Source organism: Parasteatoda tepidariorum, chromosome 4, assembly GCF_982258835.1.
Source record: "Parasteatoda tepidariorum strain Cologne lab strain chromosome 4, Ptep-v5.0, whole genome shotgun sequence".
NCBI lineage: Eukaryota > Metazoa > Arthropoda > Arachnida > Araneae > Theridiidae > Parasteatoda > Parasteatoda tepidariorum.
In genome coordinates this window covers 58343395-58352609 of record NC_141758.1, presented here as the reverse complement: position 1 = coordinate 58352609, position 9215 = coordinate 58343395, and the positions used below count along the sequence as shown (strand labels likewise).

Sequence of the window (9215 nt, the reverse complement as noted above, 5' to 3'; positions counted from 1 at the left end):
ACAAGTGAATACTGTCAAAATGTCTTTAAAACATTTTACAAACTCACAAAGAAAAAAAATACGGAAAAAAACCGCGATCAATTCGTTTGTATAAATTCAGGAATTCCAAGGAAAAATTGAAAAAAATTCCAAGGGATAAAAATTGAGAAAATTTCAAGGAAAGAATTCAGAAATAACAGTGGATACAAATCGAGGAAAAGATGAGAAAAAAATCACAAAACACTCGAGGATATAAAATTCGAGGCACAATAAATTTAAAAATATCTGAATAAACAATTGAATGTTGTCGAAATGTTAAGTAAATAAAAGAATATTTTAGCAAGTTTTATCATATTGATTTTCAACCCATACATTTCGCGAAAAAATTTTTTTTGCAAGAAAAATGGACTCGAATGGAAAGTTTTATGGAATTCTACAAATAAAATTTGTTTTATTCATGAATTCGTCTGAAAAATTCACGTGTTCGCATCCTATCTCCAACAGGTGTCGCTTTCAAACATCTTACCTCGTCGAAAACGTGCTCTTCCAAGTTTTCACTCCAAATAGGGGAAAAACTATGATGTTATGATCATACCTAAAGTACGGCGGCAACAGTGTGGTTCTGGTTAACAATCGTTTTCATTTTGGAAGGATACATTCGCTTAAGCACATGAGAGTGAGTTGAGTTTAGTTGTTTATTTGTTTTACTGCCACGGAAGAATAAAAATAAATAACAGAATCATGATGGCGATGATTCTTTTTCGAATTAAAATAACAGGTGAGAATTTTTTCCTTGCTTAAATTACTTATATTAAAAAAAATGCACTCTCAGTTTTAAGTTTAATTGAATACACAGAGTTAATATATATATATATATATATATATATATATATATATATATATATATATATATATATATATATATATATATATATATATATATATATATATATATATATATATTTGAAAACGATGTTTGGATGTTTTTTGTTTTTTTTTTCTTCTTATTTTTATAATTTTTCAACTCAGTTAAAATTTTCGAAACTTAGTTTGTCAGCAAATTACTTTTTAAAATGATGTGGAAAAGTGCCTTAAAAGTGATTTTTATTTATTTTATGATATTTTATGAAAAAAAAAGCTGAAGTGCCTTAAAAGGAAATTTTGTTTGCTTCATGCTATTGTATAAAAAAGATAAAGTGTTTTAATAGTAACTTATGTTTATTTCATGACAATTTATAAAACAGAATGATAAGGTCATTTGAAAATAATTTTCGTTTATTTCATGTTATTTCTTAAACCCCAACTAACAAAATTCCATAAAAGTAGCTTTTTATTTTATGCTATTTTACAATACAAAAAGATAAAGCGTCTTAAAAGTAAATTTTGTTTATTTTATACTGCTTGGTAAGCAATAAGATAAAATGCCTTAAGTGTAAACATTGTTTTTTCTTGTTAATTTTTAAACAAAGAAATATTTACTTTAAAAGTAACTTCACTTTTATTCGATATATTTTTATAAAATGAAAAGATAAAGTACCTTAAAAATTGCTTTTGTTTTGTTCATGCCACTTCATAAATCAAAAAAAAATTTCGATAATCTTTCTTTTACTGTTAAATCTTTATAAAATCGAATATTTTTGTGAAATAGCGAAACGTTATAAATTGTTACTATAAAGTACTAGGGTCGATTTTCATATTTTAATTAAGTGAATGTTACTTAGTAAACAAATCCTTGTAAACAAATCCTTATAAACAAACACGTAATACAAGTAAACAAAAGGCTTTTTGTGTATTTATAGTAAATCAATTTAATTTTAAAATGTTTAAATGAATGATACAATTATTTAATAACAATTAAATATCGGGTTTGTTTATAATTAATCATTCTTATTCTTTGATTCGTCCTTTAAATTCCATATGGCAGAATATATGACAATTATAAATTTTTAAAAATCTTATGTTGTTTTATTTTGAAATGCGTAATAATATGATTAACAAAATATATATGATTGCGATATTGTTTTTCCTTTATCTTATTTACCTGTCTGTAATATATCTTTTATACACAATTCTGGTTTTTAATCAGGTAAATGATACATTTGTGGTACATTTATCAATTAAAAAATGGAAAAGGAAAATGTTTCAAGCTGTTCTTGTTCAGGCGATACCTGAAAGAGACATCTTGAATATTGCCAAAAAGGTAGAGATGGCTGATAACTATATCATTGCATTACTTACGCTTAAATTATGAGATCTTTTTTCTGTTAGATACCACATTAGTTTTAGAAATTCACAATTCGGTGAATCCAGAACTATATTTTTGCAAGTTAAGAAAAGGCCATTGCTGTATAGGATTTCAATAATAATCCGGGGCTGCATATAGTTCCGTTTTATTTAGTTATTAATCGTGCTATTTTTTACGATATATATCTAAGAATTGCTTAAGAAGGTTTATAGTTTCGCAGTCTTACAGGAATCCTAGATTTTAACTCCATATTTCAATAAATAAGAAGAACATTCGGTCGTGGAAGCGAAACAACCACATGAAGTTGCTAGAGCATTGAGTTTGATTGGACTACTAAATATGGCGCGTCTTATTCTGACATGCTTGAACTAATCAAATGCAAGATAAATTTCTTTTTTTACTTTTGCTTCGCTGTAAAAGATGATAGTCAGCAAGAAACAATATTTATTATTCTTTCATCAGTTTATTTAAATGCGAAAAGATAGATGTATATTTGTTACGATTTTTAGATATCATTTTCATTAATTCTTATAAACAAAACTATAATTTTTATTCAATAAATTATATTTTCCCTATTTCACACGATTTACGAAAGCAAGAAAAAACAAGGCTGTACAACGTCGTTTTGCTGGCGATGTTGATACACGTTCGTGCTGGGCGCTTAGTATTCATGTGGCGTACACTTAGATACAAACAGGCTCGCTCCATAAGGATAATGGTTTTTTCTTATCTTGCAACAGAGTATAAAGATAGATTTTTAAGTTATTTTAACAACATAAAATAGCTGATACACTATTAATTTCTTACGTCTTCCGATAGTGAAATAATTGATCGTCTATTTTTATTTGCTTATTGGTAGAAAAAATGAAACTTAAAATAAAAGTACGTTGCAGTACTAAATGACAAATCCATATCAGAACTTCATAAAATAGGTGTATTTCAAAATTTAATTAATAGGATTTATTGGTTATATTTAATCATTATATTTTATCATATATTTAATCTTATTTAATCATTATTTAAATTATTAATAAAAAACGGCATATAAGCGAAGCCATTGCTTGGTATTCCATACACTTTTGCAATATATCTATCAATTTATCTATCAATCAATCTCTCATTCTATGAATATAAGTGATGCAACATTCATCATCTTTTCATCATTCGCTATGAACTTTTTTTCTTCTACTTATGGTTTATGTTGATAAATTTTTGTTCGTAATTTATGCTGTTAACTTGTAATTTATGCTTTTTTTTAAAATTCAAAATCGAATTATTCATATTTAGAGTATGTCTTCGGAATCATTAAGATAGCATTTAATTACTCAGGCCGATAATCAGATAAAAAAAAACTATATAGAATGATAAAGCTTTCTTTTTAGCTCATTGTACACAAAGAAATTGTATTTAATCTCTCAATTGTCCGATAATTTTCATATACCTCTGATTACGTTAGCTCCGAATTAAAAAAAAGTCTATCGTAATAGTCACCATAACAGGTTTTATCTGGGGAAAGCCCAACTATCTTATGGGTGCCTATCTTATAGGTGCAAGTTATCTGATAAGTAAAGGTGGCTCGTGCACAACGCTGACTACATTACCACCATAATGCCATTGATTTTGAAATTGTGGCACTTTAACGCTCTGTGACTCCTTGGCCGATAACTGTTTTACTGTGTTTTAATGTAATATGACAAAAATTTAAGCACAGGAGGAAAAAAATCTGGTAAAATTATGCTAATGATATTTTTGGTTAAAAACACTCACTGTAATTCTGATTAATAAAAGCGCAATGAACGGTATTTAAACCATTCATTTGGTAATTTTTTATTTTTATGGTTTTATCGGAAATGCTAATTTTCAAAATTATAGTTCGTATTACTACGCATTTCTTTAAAAATATAAAACAGAAATTAAATTTAACCTAATAAATGCTTTTCAAGTCATGCTCTAAGGCAGTGTTTCCCAAAGTGTGGTACGCATACCCCCATGGGGTACGGGAACAGTTTAGCGGGGGTATGCGTTCTTATGCGAAATATCTTGCTACAAACTTGCTTTTATTTAAAAACATGAAAATTTACGATTACGTATTCCTCAATTATCTATTTTTTGCAGAGTTAACAGTTAATAATTAGTGGTGTCAGCAGCCAGTTGAGATTTTTAACTTTTGTGCAATTTATTTATAGTAAAAAATGCATTCATTTCTTTATTAGGGGTACACAGCGTTACGAAAAATTTAGAAAGGGTACTCAAAAGTCATAAGTTTTTGAAACACTGCTCTAAGGTATTATGAAAAAATTCCCAAATTTTATCACCTATTTTAAAGCAATATTTTATTGTTAATTTTACTAAAATCATTACCAAAGCACTCTGGGAAAAATTACCGACGGTAAATTTTATCGTATTCGACCATGCTTTTTTTCTTAATGTCGAAATTTTATAACTGTGTTGTACCATTATATCAGAAAATTTGTTGCAACATTAAAATGGTGATAAATCGAACCCTATTATCGCACTCTTTAAGCTTGATTACCCGATACTATTGTATAACTTGAAAGAAAACATATTTTCCTTGGGGTTGCAGCAAGTTTTATCTTTATTATGGTTCTAGGCATCAATATTGGGGTTTAACTTTGAACAAATTGTTCTGTGAGAATATACAGAAACGTTTTAAAATGATACAATTTGAAGAACTATATAAAAATAAGCATTAATTAACTGATTTTCATGGTTTCACAAAACAAGTACGTTAGGAAATACTATCTTCATCGCTTGATCTGTCAACTAAATATCCTTATTATCCTACTGACTCAGTCACTTTTTTCGTTCGTAAAGTAACAGGAGATTAAAGTTTCCGTAACGTTTATTTAAGAAACGTAAAACACATGTCCACTTTACGGACCACTGCATTTATTCCAACAATACTTGTCAAATTACTTTACAAGTCTGTCGGCGCTTAAAACGTTTCTCACGCAACGTTATTTCATGGTTTCACGCCTTGTTGCCACCGTTTTTTTCATTATGTTAGTAAAGTGATGGATTACGTGGAAAAAAAATATAGTATTTTGGGATTAATGATTCAAAGCCAATCGCAGGTAATTTAAGGATACGCGTTTCATAGGAAAATTGTAGATTTAAAAAAAATAATCCTCTATTTCTTTTAAATAAATTAGTCAGATTTTTAATTTTTCTTTTGCTGTCAAACGCAATGTACTGCAACTAATTTTTTTTACCGAAACGTATTGTTAAAAGCATTATTGAGTATAGCTGGAACGTATTTCTTCGTTTAAAAATCGCCGTTTTAAAAACTAGTCGTTTTAAAAATTAGGTAGGGATAGTTTGTAAAATATTCGAGAATAGATTTACAAAACATCAGGCAAATTGTGCTGTATATTTAGCAGAGGTCTTTAATCTTCAATTAAATTAATTATATATTTACTTTTAAAGTGTTTGTTTTTATGTTTTGCCATACAACTGAGATTAAAAGTTAGAATAAAAGGACTTTTTTTTAAGAGTGCGAGCGAATATTTTGTCAAGATGTTTACCAGTTTAATGGTTTAGGACTTAACAAGAATTATTCAATTTTTTTAATGTATCTTATTTAAATCTATAATTTTCTTTATAAGATGATAAGAAATTGAAAAATGCTTAAAAGTTGGTAATATTATTCCTCAAATATAATTGCTTTAACTAGAGTTTCTTAATGAAATTTCAGCTGCTTGTACCGAATTATTTTTCACATAGAAATTTTTAATATAGCACAAGTAATGGAGATATTAGGAGAGAAATATTAGAAATGGAAATACTGTGATAGAAATTTTACTTTAAAAAAAGAATTAAAAACAATAGTTTAAATGAATTATAATTTTATTTAATTTTAAAACCATCGTTGAACAGCCGACTCAATTTTGATTCTACGACTACAAACGCTCTACTCCGTAGCCCAGGGATTTTGAACCAACCCAGAAAACAAGGGAACAATCCAGAAAACAAGAGAAATTTACCTTCCTGGAGAACTTTTTGATGGAATTAATCTGCCTTTGCGTAACATGGGGAGGAAAACCGGGCAAACCTCCCATAGTTAGCCTGAAGACAAGGGACTCTAACTTATGATCCGTCTACCACTGGGGATATCTGTGTATCTGTGTCAGCACTGTGGCCGATGCGAACCGGGTGCGGAAATCGTATCGACCAGCAACCGCTGGGATTCAAACTCTGGTCACCTTATTGGGAGGCGAGCACTCTATCCCATGAGCTACCACAGCAAATGAATTATAATTGGCAAGAATAACATTTTCTACAACCTATATAATATTTTATGAGTAGCTCTTAAATAGTTAAAAAAAGTTTTTAAAAGGTGGGAGAGCAGTTTGGTCCTGCGATCACCTCTAATGTCTTAAGTAATCGAATCTCAGAAATCGTGAAATCTAAGTAATAATGCGCACTGAAATTTCTTTCAGTGTATCTCAATGACAAAAATGGCTTTTCACAACAGTGGTGCAGTGAAACAACGTACATAACTCTTGGATCTATAGTGTTTCATTGCATTAATGTTCTCTAACACTACTTGGTGAAAAGTGCCGTTTCACCAAAGTGCTACAGTGAAACACCATTAATAACTCTTGGATCTATAGTGTTTCACTACATTAGTGTTCTTTAACACTACTTGTATGTACCTATATTACGCAATATAAAAAAAACAGAATACCTTTATAAGTTTTGGCCTATTGACCAGATATTCACGTAACTAAAATATGATTTTGATGATTCAAGGGATGAACCTTAAATAAGGGAATTAAAAGTATTTAAGAGGTATGTAATACATATTAATCGTATGTACCAACATTACGCAAAGTAAAAACAGAATACCTTTAGAAAGTTTGTTCTATTAATTGGATATTTACGTACTAAAATGCTATCATAATGATTTAAGTGATGAATTATAAATATGTAAATTAAATCAACTTATTCAATCAATTATTCAAACATTGTACTTTTGTCGTCTGAAATTATGAAGTTTAGTATCGGTTAAAAATTAGCACACTTTACAGTTCCAAATTTTTCTGATCTTTGTTAAATAAAATGAAAAGAGGCAATAAATATTTATCAAAAATATTATTTTTGAATGGAATTGGTGAAATTAACATTCAAAGACCCAGCCATTTTGACTGCTCTAATACCTAGCGCAAATGTATTCTAAACTACTCTTCATGAATCATATTCTGATGGTTGCGGTTCGTCCCTCCATATTGTGAGGATCAAAAATCCAAATCCATCGTAAAAATAGTTTGCATTACATTATTCTGATAAAGTACGTCATTGGGCCTGATTTCGTCTATGAAAATAGTGTACAAATTAATTAGCAATTCCGTACCTTGATTCATTAAAATCGCTTTAGTGCATGAAAATCCGATCGTTAGATCAAGAGCTGCACACTTTTTTAAATTTAAAGCTTAAAATTTGAATGTTATAATTAGATACATGCAAGTGAAGCAATCATGGCATTTGAGGATTCAGAAGCTAATCAGGTTCGACACACAGGCGTGACGTCGCTTAATCAATAACCAATTAAATCTGATTTAAATCACATGATCAGGCACAAACACTTCCCTTCTTTTCGAGTTGCAAGTATACAATTATACATTCTCGCAATCGTTTTCTAATTTAGAACTTTTCTTTTTGTTAGTAAAAATCTAGGGCATGCAAAAATAGTTTGAAACTTTTACCAAATTTGAAACTTAAAAATTTGTCATATATGTTATAGATAACAGTGAAAAATATGTTCTGTTCTTATAGAAAATATTCATATTCTTTAAAATTATTCTTACATAAAATATGATTGCAGAGTATTAATATGTTTTATTATTTTCCCAAGCTTTGTTATTATTATTATTATCAGTTATTCTTATTCTTTATTATTTTTATCGAAAGTATAAACGCAAAGTTTCCTATGCTTTTGTTATTTTAGTAGAAAATATGAATCTAGACAATTAATGCCCTTCAGCAATCCTGTGTTTTATTATTATTCCTATTGTTAGTTATTTTTATATAAGGTATAAATACAAAGTTTTCCTTTGCTTTAATATTATTCTTCGATAAATATATATACAAGTTGCAAATACCCAAGTTGCAAGTTCCCAATTAAAATATTTGTAAGAAAAATTTATGCAATTTGACAAAAAGTGTGAATATTCTAAAAGTATTATTCTAAATTCTAAAGATTTAAATTCTAAAAGATTAAATATTTTAAAGATTTAAATTTCAAAATGAGGTAAAAAAAAGTTTTTTGTAATTCTTTTCAAAGATGCACATCTGATTTACGGAGTATTTGCAAAATCATATGCGATTGAAATTGTATGATGATTATGATTTCCAATGATTATGATTTGTTTATGACCAATACGGAAATTAAATCGGAATGCAAACAAATCTATATTTAATTACAATGATTCTATATCAACAAAAAGCAAATTAAATAATCAATTCATTCGCTACATCGAAGTTTTTTTTCTTCTGAATATCAATACCATAGATGGGCTTACTAAATGCAAACTGCTTACTTCCGAAGTTGAGAACATGCCACCTACTTTTTTCAATTATCGTAAATCGTCTAGCTTACCCAATTCCGAAGAATAGAAAGCGGATTTCAAGACGCAGAAATAAGAGATATAAATGCAATCCGATGTCGCAACTTTACCTTCAGAAATTATATTCGTGGCTTTACAAGGGATGATGGACCGGAGCATTAAATCCGAGTGCCGAGTTCTCACGAAGACATGATTTAAATCGAAGGAGAAGATGTGCCGCAATACGGTGTTTCTTGATTGTACTAAACATGTGCTGATCGTGATTACTAGAATAAAGTGAATAACAATTGATGTTCTATAACAACAATGAACGAAATTGAATGGGAACTGAAAACGTGTTGTAATTCGAATTTAGTGGTTTCAGAAAGGTTGAACGTATTTAAAAATAGTTAATAATTCTAATT

At 28.7% G+C, this 9215-nt stretch overlaps 1 protein-coding gene across 2 annotated transcripts in view; it reads left to right on the top strand.

The window, feature by feature from the left end:
• The first annotated feature begins 539 nt into the window (after nucleotides 1–539).
• chas (chascon) overlaps nucleotides 540–9215 on the top strand; it is a 77929-nt gene continuing 69253 nt past the window's right edge. Inside the window, exon 1 of one of the 2 annotated variants that reach the window (XM_071182331.1) lies at nucleotides 540–655. The gene's annotated coding sequence lies outside the window, so the exon portion shown is untranslated. Of the gene's footprint in view, nucleotides 758–9215 lie in introns of both variants that reach the window. The other variant, XM_016047971.3, reaches the window with a different exon arrangement.